Here is a 14,128-nt window from a genome sequence, read left to right on the forward strand (position 1 = left end):
CTATTCTCCCACTCTGCAGAATCTGTTAGTTCAATCTCTAACGTTCTGCTCTCTCTGCTTTTTCTCATAGTAGCTTCATCTGGTCTGTTCCTGTTTGGCTGTGACTCCATCCTGGAGAGAAATATCAGCTGTGCTGCTGCCATTAACACCTTTGTTTGTAGATGTTGGAGCTTGGCCTGTTTTTCAGTGTAGTCCTGTTTCTCTGACTGTGACTAACTGGATGTGCTCTCTTCAACCTCTGACATGGGAGCTGGCTCGGAGCTCGTCTGCCTGGCTGTGTGTTTCCTGGACGGGGCCGCCTGTGGAGCTGGTTGACAGTTGCCTTTTGTATCTATGCTTCTTTTTCTATGTCTGCTTATGTCTCCTTGAACCCCAGTGGGCCTCAGCAGATGGCCGCTCACACTGAGCCTGGTTCTGCTGGAGGTTTCTTCCTGTTAAAGGGAGTTTTTCCTCTCCACTGTCGCTACAAGCATGCTTAGTGTGAGAGATTGCCTTCCAGTCAATGAGTTGATGCAATCAACTGGTTTTCCTCAGTTAGAAAACTTTGAATCAATCTGGCTGATCTGGTGAACTGGAAAGTGCCTTGAGATGACATGTGTCCGTTTACATCTGCTGGGTGATTGATTTTCAGACTATTTTAAGGCAAAGCTTGGCTCTTATGTAAAGTAGCACATGGCCATTATGATAACTACTGCCTTCACCAGAGGGTCTGGTTCACATTTAACTGTCCATCCATGGCATAATTTGACCTTTTCCATTCCCTAAACCTCTGCAGCGCTGGTCCCGCCTCCAGTTCAAACCTCCCAGTATGTCTTCATCATCAAAAGCTCCAAAGCAGAGAAAGGTACTCTGTTTTAAGCCGGAGATAAAGGAGGAAACGAAGGAGTGGGAATAAGACGGTCTGGACAAGAAAAGGGGGTCTAGGGTGGGAGAATCGGCCACAGAGGACCTGAAACTACAAGCGGGGGGGAAAGTGAAACAAGGCAAGAACAAAAGAGACCAAATCAGGGCAGAACTGTGGGGGGAAACAGGAGAGAAGTCACAAAGGAGAGTAGTAAATCTAGAGACTTTAGATGAAAGGACGTGCAGGAAAAGAGGAATAAGAAAGCGAGAAGAGCAGAAAGCAACACTTTCAAAACACCATTGAAAGCGAAAGACTGAGAGCGTGACGTGCCATCAGCCTGCTGGAACAGACCCACAGGTAAGGAGAATCCAGATTGTCTTTCTGTCCTGAAACTATTCCAGGAGGATGTTCAGGTACAAGAAGGGCTCTGTGGATACCAAAGATCCAATACCTTTAGACCCTTCAAATATCTCCTAAAATACACAGAGATCCTTAAATAAATTTCATCAGTTTGATAGAAACGGCTTCGCAAATTTTCTTTGAAAAGAAGAATTGTCAGCCGGTACATTCAGAGCTCGGCGGCTGCTTTTCCATCAGGAGAAGAAGGTTAAAATCGAAATCCAAACTTGACTCGGTGTTAGGTTATAACCTGGTCTGGTGTTAGATTTCACTCTTCAACTTGATGTGTTTTAGGGGCAACGGTTCGTAAAAAGCCGGAACAGAATTCATGGAGTTGAGGAGTTTTGTGTGACCGGGGAACCCAGATGTCCACACAAACCTGTGCAGTAAATTCACCTCTTTGTGCACGCTGCAAAAACAATCTAGAAATAAGGAAAAATGTCTTAAATTAAGCTTATTTTCCCTTAAAATGAGCAGGTAAATAAGATGATCTGCCAATGCACTGGAAAAAACGATCTAGAAATAAGTAAAAATTTCTTAAATTAAGTGTATTTACCCTTGATTTGAGTAGGTTAATGAGATAGTTTGCCAATGGAATCAGTATTTTTACTCTTAAAATAAGATAATTAGATAATATTCACTTGAGATAAGAGAATGCAATTGTGTTTTCTTATTTTAAATCTAAATTGTCTTTTTCCATTGGCAAGATGTCTCTTTTATCTCCTCAATTCAAGAACAAATGCACTTATTTTAAGAAAAAATGACTTATCAAGATTTAGATTTTTTGCAGTGTGGAATTAGTTTTTAGTTTATTACACTTAGAATAAGATCATTAGATAATATGACTTGAAAAAATACAATGCTATTGTTTTTTTTTTCTTTTTTAAATGTAAATTGTCTTGCTCCACTGACAGTGTCTTACTTCCCTCCTCAATTCAAGAAAAATGCACTTATTTTAACAAAAAATTACTTATTTAGATTTTCTCTTTTTGCAGTGCACGTTCACCATAAAACCAGGAAGTTAAAAGCTGCTTTGATAGTGTTTCTGATGCAGTTTAGTTGCTGACGCTGTCAGGGCTCCTGCCATCGATAACACTGGGATGATCCAGAGATAGCGAGAGTTTCACAGACACCAGAAATTCGGAGATAATCTGCACCATGTTTAGAAAGGGTAAAAAAAAAAAAAAAAAAACAGAATATAATCCATTTACAGAAACGATGTTTAAGTTTTTACATTCCATTCACACCACAATACAACAAACATGAAGCATTTTCTTTACTTTAATCAAAAATAGAATCATTACAGACAAAATAAAACCTGATAAATTAGAAAAAGACAGAACACATCAAATTAAGCTCCCTCACTGCTTCCTGTTGTCAAAAACTTTAACCAATCTGTCAAATATGAGTTTTTAAACCAAGAAAAGTAAAAAATAAAGCAAACCTGACCATAAAACCTAACAGGACCCAGACACACAGGGTCCTGTTAGGTTTTATGGTTTTGTTTTGGAGAACTCTAAATGAATACAACAAGCAATGAGCAATGAGAAAAAGACTCTATGCTGAAGTTTCATTTATTATTCAGCTCTGCTGAGGGATCCTTCGCCATTTTTTATATTATTTTCACAAGTGTAAAAAAATGTTGTAACATTAAAAAAAATATGAATTTTTTGATGACAAATATTAATGTCAATGTAATAACTGGAAACGGCAACTTGCCCGAATATATTAAGAAAAATAACAAAAGTGCTTCTATAAGAAATTCATGAGAAAGTGAAAGAAACACATTTTTTATTGCATTTATAAACCTAAATATAATTGTTAATTAGGCTTATTAACTTTTTAACTTTTCAATTTGTTTTTTTACCTTTTTATCTTGACTTGTTAACTTTTTTCCCAACTTAATTAACAGTAGGTAATATATGGTTCAAGGGTTCATCTAATTGGTCAAATTCCAAAATAAGATGTGCAGCCATGTAGCTGGATCTTTGCTGAAAGGCTGGATATAGATCTTGTGCTTCTAGACTTCACTGAGGTACGCCGGTGGACTCCATCTGTAAGGGGTATGCAAGGGATCAAATTTAAAATGATTACCTTTTATCTCGTTAAATCAATTTCTTTAATACAGAATGTATACAGAAATTAATTTAATCCTTCGATAGCTTCTCAAGTTTTTAGTCCGATAAAAAGTAGGGAAAGAAAAAAAAAATCAACCGTCCTTTGTGTGCGTTTCTTTAGGAGGGTTTTTTATAAAGTGTATGGTTTGTTGACGTCTTAAAATGTTGAAGGTTGTGAATAAACACTGAAATTTAAGTTCTGTTAAGTGACTATAGCTTCAATCTGTTGTTTAATTTTTGATCAGGAAAAGTTCAGTTTGGTCAGAAACCTAATTATGGAATAATTTCACACTTCATAACTTTTACATATTCAGCTCTATTATAGATGCAATTGTGGAAATTGTATTATGATAAAAATAAAATAATGCTAATAATGTTGTTTAAGTTAAAACAAAAATCGTCAAACCACACTGGGGAAAAAAAAATCTAGAAATAAGTAAAAAATATCTTAAATTAAGTGTATTTACCCTTAATTTGAGCAGGTAAATGAGATAGTTTGCCAATGGAATGAGTATTTTTTACCTCTTTAATCCAACAAGAAATACACTTATTTTAAGAAAGAATGACTCATCTAGATTTCGATGTTTCCAGTGCATTATCCACATCTCTACACTGGAAAACAATATTATTCTAGATAAGTTATTTTTTCCTAAAACAAGTGTGGTTTTTGTTGAATTGAGGAGGTAAGTGAAACTATTTGCCATTGGAACAAGACAATTTACATTTAAAAAAAGAAAAACCCTTTTTCATTGTCTTATTTCAAGTGTATATCATCTAATTTCCTTATTCTGAGAGTAAAAATCCTCATTCCAGTGGCAAATCCTCTTATTTTTCTGCTCAAATTAAGGGTAAATGCCCTTTATTTAAGACATTTTGACTTATTTCTAGATTGTTTTTGCAGTGTAAATCACTATTTCCCCAAGCATGACAGGCTTAGTAGTTATTCGTTAACAGGTGAGTTAAAGCCACATTATTATACCTGTTATAAACTTTGGATTATTAGAAGATTAAAGTTTCAAGACGATGTTTTTATTTTTTTCCACAAAACTTCCAACATTTTGAAAAAAATTAAAGCTTCTTTGTTTCGTGTTTAAAGACAAATTTCCCTTTTCTGCTCAACTCCTATCAGCTGGAGTCTTTTTGAATGCGTCTTTGTTAAGCTCTAGTATTTTACCCCTTTCGCTTTTGAAGCGTACCTCAAAGAAAAATAAAAGAAATTAAAGGAATGTGTCACAATATGTTTTTTATGATAAATGTAAAAATAAATGTCAGCTTCCTGCCCTGACGAAGGAAGCCTTTTGTAAAATAAATACTTTCCACCTTTAAACCATGTCGGGATCAATAACATCCCTGAAGTGAACATAACCTGATTGTCACTCAGACGCAAATGTGAAACCAAATCATTTGGAAGTCACTAATCAGTCACTAATCAGTCACTAATCAGTCACTAATCAGTCACTAGTCAGTCACAAGTCAGTCACTAGTCAGTCACTAGTCAGTCACTAATCAGTCCGTGCATTTCTGGTGTCCAAAACAGGCATTTTAGTCCAAAGTCAAACTAAAAGTCTAAGCATTAGTCTAAGCCATTAATTAGAAAATATCCAGGCCTTAGATAAGTTGTTTGACTAAATATGCTAAGACTAAGTATTGACTAAGTATTTTAATTTTTAGATTATTTAAAAATATGTTTGTATTAGCTTGAAACACAAGCTGATAATAAACCCAGTAAGCCATAACGTCCAGAAATGTTCTGAGACTCTATGAGAGAATAAAACATCTAAGATATGTCTCATAGGTGACAGTGTTTGGCCGTGCCGTCTCTGTACTTTTCAAAGTAACCACACTAGAGATGTCCCGATCCAGGTTTTTGCACTTCCGATCCGATACCGATATTGTTTTTGGACTTCTTATCCGATACCGATACTGGCCGATACCAGCCTATCCGAGCATGTATTTAAGTTAAAGTATTTAGCCTTAGTTGTAAGACTCATGTTGAAAAGGGTTTTAGTACTCTTGATAACATCTAGCCAGCTGAATTAGGTGAGATTGAATAAAACACAATGCTTGGTAACAACAAACTTACCTGTTTATTAAGAGATAAACACAAACTGGACAAAATTATGAAAAGCAATCTGAAATTGCACAGTGAACAGTAAAACCGTAAACAGTTAAAGGTGCAAGTATTACTGTAAGTTTTAATAAAAATGCAAAACAGGGAAACACTGACGCAAAATAGTGGAATGGATCGTTTCAATCGGCAAAACTGGAAAATATGGACCGGATTTTTTTTTTAAAACTGGATCGGCAGTCTGGATCGGCATTTTACATGTTTTGCCGATACGCACAAACCACACTACAAAACCGATCCAGAAATAAGGAAATACCTCCTAAATTTACCCTTAATTTGAGCAGGTAAATAAGATAATTTTCCAATGGAATTAGTGTTTTTACTTTTAAAATAATTTTTGCCTCAATTCAAGAAAAAAAATCACTTGTTTTAAGAAAAAATGACAGACTTACATTTTTTTTCAGTGCACACTGCAAAAAATAGAAATCTATGAGTAATTTTTGCTTAAATAAAATTAATTTTTTTCTTGAATTGAGGAGGTAAGAGAGATACTTTGCCAATGGAGCCAGACAATTTACATTTGAAATAAGAAAAAACAAGTATATTGACCTATTTCAAGTGCATATTATCTAATTATGTTATTTTAGGAGTAAAAATACTAATTTCATTGGCAAATCTTCTTATTTATCTGCAAAACATAAGCGTAAATACACTTAATTTAGGAAATGTTTTACTTATTTTTGATGGTTTTTGCAGTGCAGCCTTTGGGTCACCATAGACAGCAACTTAAACTGAACAAACTAATAAAAGCCGTTTTAAAAGCGTGTTTTCATCATCTCCGTCTGATATTTAATGTAAAACCATTTTTGTTATTTAACCTCTTTGAGCATGTTTCACACTCTTTTTTTTTAACAGATTTATACATTTTTGTTTAATAACAACGGCGGCATAACTTAGAACACAAGCTCAGCAGTGCAGAATGGAAAATATAGGGGGCATATATTTACATATATATTCCTAAATAAGCTTCTTCCAACCAAAAATAGTAGGAGATTTATAGAAATCCATTGTAACAAAATATTCTTTCGAGCAGAAAAAATTAGGACATTTTACAATTTGCTGTTGTTTTTGGATATATTTATTTGGTAATAAGTAAAAATAAACAAGTAAAAGAATTCCTTAAATTAAGTGTATTTACCCTTAATTTGATCAGCTAAATAAGATGATTTGCCAATGGAATGAGTATTTTTACTCCTAAAATAAGATAATTAGATAAAATGCACTTGATGGAATATATTGCAATATATTTTTTTTCTTTTTTTAAATGCAAATTGTCTTGCTCCATGGGTAAAGTATCTCACTTACCTCCTCAATTCAAGAAAAATTCACTTAATTTAAACAAAAATGACACCTTTGAATTTCAAATTTTTGCAGTGTATGTAGAAATTTAAGTTGCAACGCCCATGAGTCAGTACAATGAAAAAATGATCTAGAAATAAGCTAAAATTTCTTAAATTAAATGTTTTTACCCTTAATTTGAACAGCTAAATAAGATGATTTGCCAATTGAATGAGTATTTTTACTCTTATAATTAGAAAATTAGATGATATGCACTTTAAATAAGACTATGCCACCATTTTTTTCTTATTTTAAAGGGAAATTGTCTCGTTCTATTGGCAAAGTGTCTCACTTACCTCCTCAATACAAAAACAAATGCACTTATTGTAAGAAAAAATGACTTATCTCTTTTGCAGTACAAATAGTCATTTTTCTGGCAGAGTTCTAAATGCTGCTCCACATTTCATCAGTAATCTTGATATTCAGCTCTCCTCCCCAGGCCTGGGCCAGAGTTGATAAGTGACTCTTATGACATTTTAATGCATTGTGGCACACACTGGCTTAGAATAAGTGCATTTGTTCTTGGATTGAGGAGGTAAAAGAGACATTTTGCCAATGGAACAAGACAATTTACATTTCTTTTTCCCAGTGTACTCTACTGAGTAAAGTAGAATTTCCTTATTAATACATTGGAAAAACAATCAAGAAATAAGTAAAAATGTCTTATATCAGTTGTATTAACCTTTAATTTGAGTAGCAATATAAGATGATTTGCCAATTGAATAAGTATGTTTACTCTTAAAATAAGATAATAATAAAAAAGCTCTTGAAATAAGTCAACACTTAACTTCTCGTCTCACTTAACTTCTCAGTTCAAGTAAAAATGCACTTATTATAAGAAAAAAATACTTATTTACATTTCATTGCTTCCAGTGTAAAATCTCTTATTTAGAAGAATTTTTTCTTCTAGATAAGAGATTTTCTGAAGGCTTCCACAACTTAATTAAAAGACATGAGGATCCCCCAGGAAATACCCTTATCCCCCCATTCCCCAAAACCTGCATCTAACAGGTTTTACACTTTTATTTCTATCAGTCTGGACTACTGCAATAACTGCAGTTACCGGTAGATAAAAACATCAGATTTGTATCTATCTAGTTTGGATGCTCTATGATGCTCTGTTGGTTGTTTAGCTCAAACCAAACATGTAAATCTGTTCCTACACTGCAAAAAATCTAAATCTAGATAAAAGAGACATTTTGCCAGTGGAACAAGACAATTTACACTTAAAATAAGAAAACACAATTGCATTGTCTAATTTGAAGTGCATATTATCTAATGATCTTATTTTAAGAGTAAAATTACTCATTCCATTGGCAAACTATCTCATTTACCTACTTAAAGTAAGGGTGAATACACTTAATCTAAGAAATTATTACTTATTTCTAGATCGTTTTTGCAGTGATACGGTTCAGAACCTCAGAGTCTTCCGACTTGAAAAATGTTAATATTATTATGGCCCATTATGACCACTGGGACCTGCCATGTAAACGCAGTCATCAGGGGAAAATCATTGAATAAGGGAAATACTGTTTGAACGAAACAGAGTGTTAAAATTATTAAAACCGGTTGAATGAAAAGCCAATTTGCAACCTTTGGCTTTAATCTTTTTCTTCTTCTTTTAAGGCTCTACAACCAAAGTAGCAAGCAAAACAAAAACCAAGAATGAGCTAAACTAACTTTAAGCATAAATACGTTTCCTTTTTTTTTTTTTTACCTTGGTGTAAACTTTTTTCAGCCCACATCATCTGTGTAACAAAATTAATACGATAAAATATTATGCTGCCATTTTATGTGTAGCTATTCAAAGAATTTATTAAAAACTGTTTGGAAATAAATTAATTACTTATGACTAATTCAAGAAATGTATAATACGTAATTTTATTTCGCAAATAATTTGAATTTGCTTGTGTAAAGATAAATAAAAATATGTTTTTTTTTAGATTATAGTGTGATGAAGGCTAAACTATTCTGCCGCTCAATTCATAAAGAAACCTTAATAGTGACACAAGTGTGATGCGTGTGCATGACCGACTAACTTTACACAAAGAAGAGATAAAGCTCTTAAAGCTGCAGTTTAAGAAGAAGAAGAAAAAAAAAAACCCTTCCACATGTTTTTAGGGTAAATATAACATGTTTTTTGTGCTTGGGTCAAAGACCAAATCAAACACTAATCTCACCTTTTATTGAATATTCAGAATAATTTCCTACAACCTCAGTTAAAGGGTCTCATCTGGGGGTGAAACGGAGAATCATCCATTTTACAGCCATGCGAGCCGCCGTGCCCTGAGCAGTAAATCACAGGGACAGAAAATGACGCTTTTCTCTCTCAAATGGGTTGAAATATTTTAGGGGTTGATCAAATAAACCGACTGAGTCTGACTTATATTTTCTTTGTTAAAGCCGGACCGGGAGGGAAAATTTTGGGGTCGAATTGTAGAGCAATACCCTGGACTGACGGAGCTGAAAAATGTCTGCGGTGGATATCCAGTGTCTGCTAATAGAAAACATCCCGCAACACAAAATGTCACAGAAAGTTTATTCAGCAAAGCGAGAAAACATTTCAAGGCAAATTTATTTACATCACAAAACTTAGTAGAGACACATTTTAAAGTGCTGTAGGCCCACATATTAAAATAGTAGAAAATGGTTGACAATACATGAAAGGCAAGGCAAGGCAAGGCACATTTATTTGTATAGCACAATTCAGTACAAAGACAATGCAAAATGCTTTACATGATTAAAATACAGGAAGATTAAACAGAATCAAAGCAAGCAGGAAAAAATAAAAAAATAAAATAAAAAATGCAGAAACAAAATATGTTTTAGTTGAACTGTTTAACTAGAACAGTGGAAGGCAATCCTAAACAAATGTGTTTTTAGTATTGATTTAAAGGAACTCAGGCTTTCTGCACTTTTACAGTTTTCTGGAAGTTTGTTCCAGATAAGTGGAGCATAGGAACTAAATGCTGCTTCTCCATGTTTAGTTCTGGTTCTAGGTATGCAGAGCAGGCTGGAGCCAGAAGACCTGAGTGGTCTGGAGGGTTGATACACTGATAGCAAGTCTGTGATGTATTTAGGTGCTAAGCCATTCAGAGATTTATAGACTAACAGAAGTATTTTAAAGTCTATTCTCTGAGATACAGGGAGCCAGTGGAAGGACTTTAGAACTGGGGTGATGTGCTCTACTTTCTTAGTATTAGTGAGGACATGGGCAGCAGCCAATTTTTATTTAATAACGGTCAGAGGCCACTCTAAACAAATATTTTCTATTACAGTTCTCTCAACATATTCTCATTATCATTTCGTATGAAATCGTACGAAAAGTTATTCACAGTATTTCGTACGTTTTTGACGTTTTTCCTCGAAAAAACAGATCAGTGCGCATGCGCAGCCAGACAGACGAAAAAAGCAGATCCGCGGACGGACGTAAAACTGGGAAAAACAGTGCAATAATTACTTCTTCATGTCTCTAACTAGGTTGCTTGCTGTTTTGTATCTTAGGGTGAGGGTTAGGGTCAGGGTTAGGGTTAATTGTATGTTAAATTCTATGTTATTGAATGGTGCGTAAGATGCGCATGGATATCTTGTCTCGAGGCAAGACGTAAAAATACGACGAAATACGACTAAAAAAATGTCAAAAATGTACGAAATTACTGTGCATCACTTTTCATAGAATTTCGATACGAACTGATAATGAGAATACACTGCTTCTCTGGGAGTTTATTCCAGATCAATGGAGCTTAAGAAGAGAGATTGATAAGTTTGGGCGGCTGGCTAGCCGTCACCCGTCCTGCAAAAAGGAATCGTGGGTTCGTATCCCGGCTGGGAGGAATGAGCTGCCAGTCAGGGTAACTATGCAAGACTCTTCATGCTAATACCTGCTTTGGCAATTTGGGGAGTTCTGAGGTTCTGAATTCAAGCCCCACTGCCACTCTTTATTGAACAAAAAACATTAATTTACATTTTCAAGTAGGAATCTCCACTTTTCATTCTTATAAAAAAAGAGAAAATAACAGGTATTTACAGGAGATCAACTTAACTTGTGCAAAACAACAGAAATAAATACATAAACAGGCAGTATTATTACAACCAATAGAAAAATACAAAAACAATCTCCAAAAGTATAACTACATAAAGCATATGTAGGTTTTAAAAACAACAAATAAAAGAGACAAGACTCATTCTGCAACAAGAAACTCCCTGCATCATCTTAACTTTAGCATTTTGTCGAGTCAAAAAACAGAAATTGTGACATGTCACTATAAAGTTTATATATATGTCTGTATTTTTTAGCTAACAGTATGACGGAGTATCAGGGCTAGGCTAGAGATTTTTTTTGTCTTCTATTTTAATGATCCCCATCATAGGGTGAGGAAGAAGGTGAGTGTGATGGATCCTCCCTGCGTTAATGTCCACCACCAACAAACTTCCTAGCTGACATGATGCAGCAGGCTCCTTAAGAAGTCCACTGCTTGATGGGGAACAGGTGATACCAGTCAACCTGCCACTCAGGGGGAAATTGCTTGGGGAGGACCTCTGGAGGAGAAGTTAAAACTGGTTAAATGGAGGAGGAAACTCCAAGACCCCAACAAAAAGTCTGGGAACCTCAGTTTTAGACTAGCAGAAACTTTTGTTCCCATTGCTCTGTTTTTGAACATGGTTCAGCTTTTTAGTTTTATGAAGCAAAAAATGCATCTATTTAAAAAAATAATGATTTTAGGGGAAGTCCGGAAAACTTAATCAGACACTGAAAACCAAGCAGACATGATTTTCTTTTAGGTGCAAAAAGAAAGGTGTGTATAAAATACTTTATAGGAGCTCTCCATTCAGCACCACATCTTCACTATAAGATCCGTTTACAGATCTACTTCATTCTTAAGCCGCTTCAGTCAGTCACATTTTTATCAGAGGTGCCTGATTCGATAAAAGAGAGGGACTAGGAGCATTCTAATCTTTGATAGTGATCTTAGCAGGGTGATCACCTTGAGCGGTTCTAGACAGGGGCCAGTGGGGGCCAGATCCCCTGTAGATCATGTCCTGGCCTCTGTTATGGCCCCTGTACTGAAGACATAATACTCAGAAATTCTAATGATGATGCTCTGGAACAGACATGATTACTGATAGGTCCTTTGGATCTATTTCATTTTGCTAATTATTTAAAAACAATAAGGTAATAGCTTCAGTGGTATTGAGACAGGATCCCAGTTTTCATCTGCTAAATGTTTTTTTTCAAAACAAATAAAAAATAATACTCTAATTTTTCAAGATGAATTTCTCAATTTCTCATGAGTTCTAATTCAGATTTGATAGAAAATGGTAATTTTAACTTAAATTAAGTGAAAAATATGTAAAATTCCTAATTCATGTATATATATTGACCTAATAAGACATTGAATTTTAATTAAACCCAATTGAATAGAAATTTCACTTCATGCAGCTCTCTTCATATATTTTAATCACTTGTCCTGTTTTTTATTTCATGCTTTTCTGCTCCCATGAAAACAATGCTGCCCCCTGGTACATTTAGCCTAGAACCGCCTCTGGTGATCACTTTTAATATCTCCTCATCTGAAACACAATGAGCTGCTTATTTGAGAAGGACCCTCAGATATTCTGCTGAATGGACCTTAACTCGGAACTGCAAACAAAAATGGGACAAATTTTAATCAAAAGTATAAAAAAGTGTTTATTGACAGCTTCAGACACTGACATCTATTTTGTATGAAATAAAATTCAACTTTTATGGGGTTAATTCTGCAGTTTCCATGTGTTGTGTAACATTAATGGAATCAACCACATTATTCCAGCACTTCCAGCAAGCTCAATTTTTCGACTATTTTGAAAAATTGTTTGCGATAGGGCCACACAGTATTTGAGAAAGGGGATGGTGGATTTCTTTATTTTTCTGGAAGTATACAAAGCCTAATTGATATATTCTATTAAGCTAAAGCACTCTGCATGGTCTGGTTGTTCCATGTCAGGCACGCCGATCACTGAACTTGACCAAGGCACCTTACAGTAGAACTGCAGTCAGTCCCTGGACTGGCATCTTTGAATATATTGAGATTTGGAACAAAACCTCATAAAACATTATAAATTAATATCTGAATCTCTTCAAGTCAAGTATTTTTTTTTTTTCAAATTCAATTAGTCAAATTGAAACAACAGATTTTCAAAGGCTGAAAAAAATCAAAAATCTAAAATTCAAAATCTAAAAAAATATGAATTTAGAGTTCTGTAAAAGTTTAGAAAAAATGATCCACTGGACGTTTTCAAGGTTTGAAGAGGTTTCGCTCCCTCTCCAGGAAGCTTTCTCCAAGTCCAGTGGATCGTTCTTTTACAGAATGACTATGACCTGGATGACTAAGAAGACTTCATCAGCACATTAATTTAGAGTTTTATTTTATAAAATAAGTAAGTAAGCTAGGCTACATGCTGGCAATGAATGAGTTAAAACTATTCTAACAGGTCTGTGGAACTGAAGCTATTTACTATTGATTGGACAACAGTCATTATGTAGGGCCTTATAGCTTTATTAAGTAATGTTTGTCTATTCTATTACAATTTACATATTACAATAGAAAAATATCAGCTGTGCTGCTGCCATCAACACCTTTGTTTCTAGATGTTGGAGCTCGGCCTGTTTTCCAGTGTGGTCCTGTTTCTCTGACTGTGACTAACTGGATGTGCTCTCTTCATCCTCTGACATGGGAGCTGGCTCGGAGCTCGTCTGCCTGGCTGTGTGTTTCCTGGACGGGGCCGCCTTTTACAGCTGCTTTTCTATGTCTGCTTCTGTCTCCTTGAACCCCAGTCGGCCTCAGCAGATGGCCGCTCACACTGAGCCTGGTTCTGCTGGAGGTTTCTTCCTGTTCAAAGGGAGTTTTTCCTCTCCACTGTCGCTACAAGCATGCTTAGTGTGAGGGATTGCTGAAGAGTCAATGAGTCGATGCAATCAACTGGTTTTCCTTAGATAGAAAACTTTGAATCAATCTGACTGGATGATCTGTTGAACTGGAAAGTGCCTTGAAGTGACGTGTTGTGAATTGTCGCTGACTGAATTGAACTGAAACCGAAGCCAAGAGTAATTAGTAACGTTTGTTTTAAAAATGTAAGGAATAGAAAGTACAGATACTTGTGTGAAAACGTAAAGAGTAGAAGTCCGCTGTAAGAAGAAAAATAAGTAATTGAGTAAGGTATACATACCTAAAAAGTTAACTTACTTAGTACAGTAACAAAGTATTTGTTCTTCGTTGCTTGACACCTCTGATTATATAATATAAAAACTTAATAAAGGGACTT

General features: G+C 35.0%; 1 protein-coding gene across 1 annotated transcript in view; it reads left to right on the forward strand.

The window, feature by feature from the left end:
- Window positions 1-760: 760 nt before the first annotated feature.
- Window positions 761-14,128, forward strand: part of asip1 (agouti signaling protein 1) — a 29,859-nt gene continuing 16,491 nt past the window's right edge. Inside the window, exon 1 of the mRNA XM_038268992.1 lies at window positions 761-1,201. The gene's annotated coding sequence lies outside the window, so the exon portion shown is untranslated. The remainder of the gene's footprint in view (window positions 1,202-14,128) is intronic.

This window comes from Cyprinodon tularosa, unplaced genomic scaffold, assembly GCF_016077235.1.
Source record: "Cyprinodon tularosa strain WSP-4 unplaced genomic scaffold, ASM1607723v1 ctg714, whole genome shotgun sequence".
Lineage (NCBI taxonomy): Eukaryota > Metazoa > Chordata > Actinopteri > Cyprinodontiformes > Cyprinodontidae > Cyprinodon > Cyprinodon tularosa.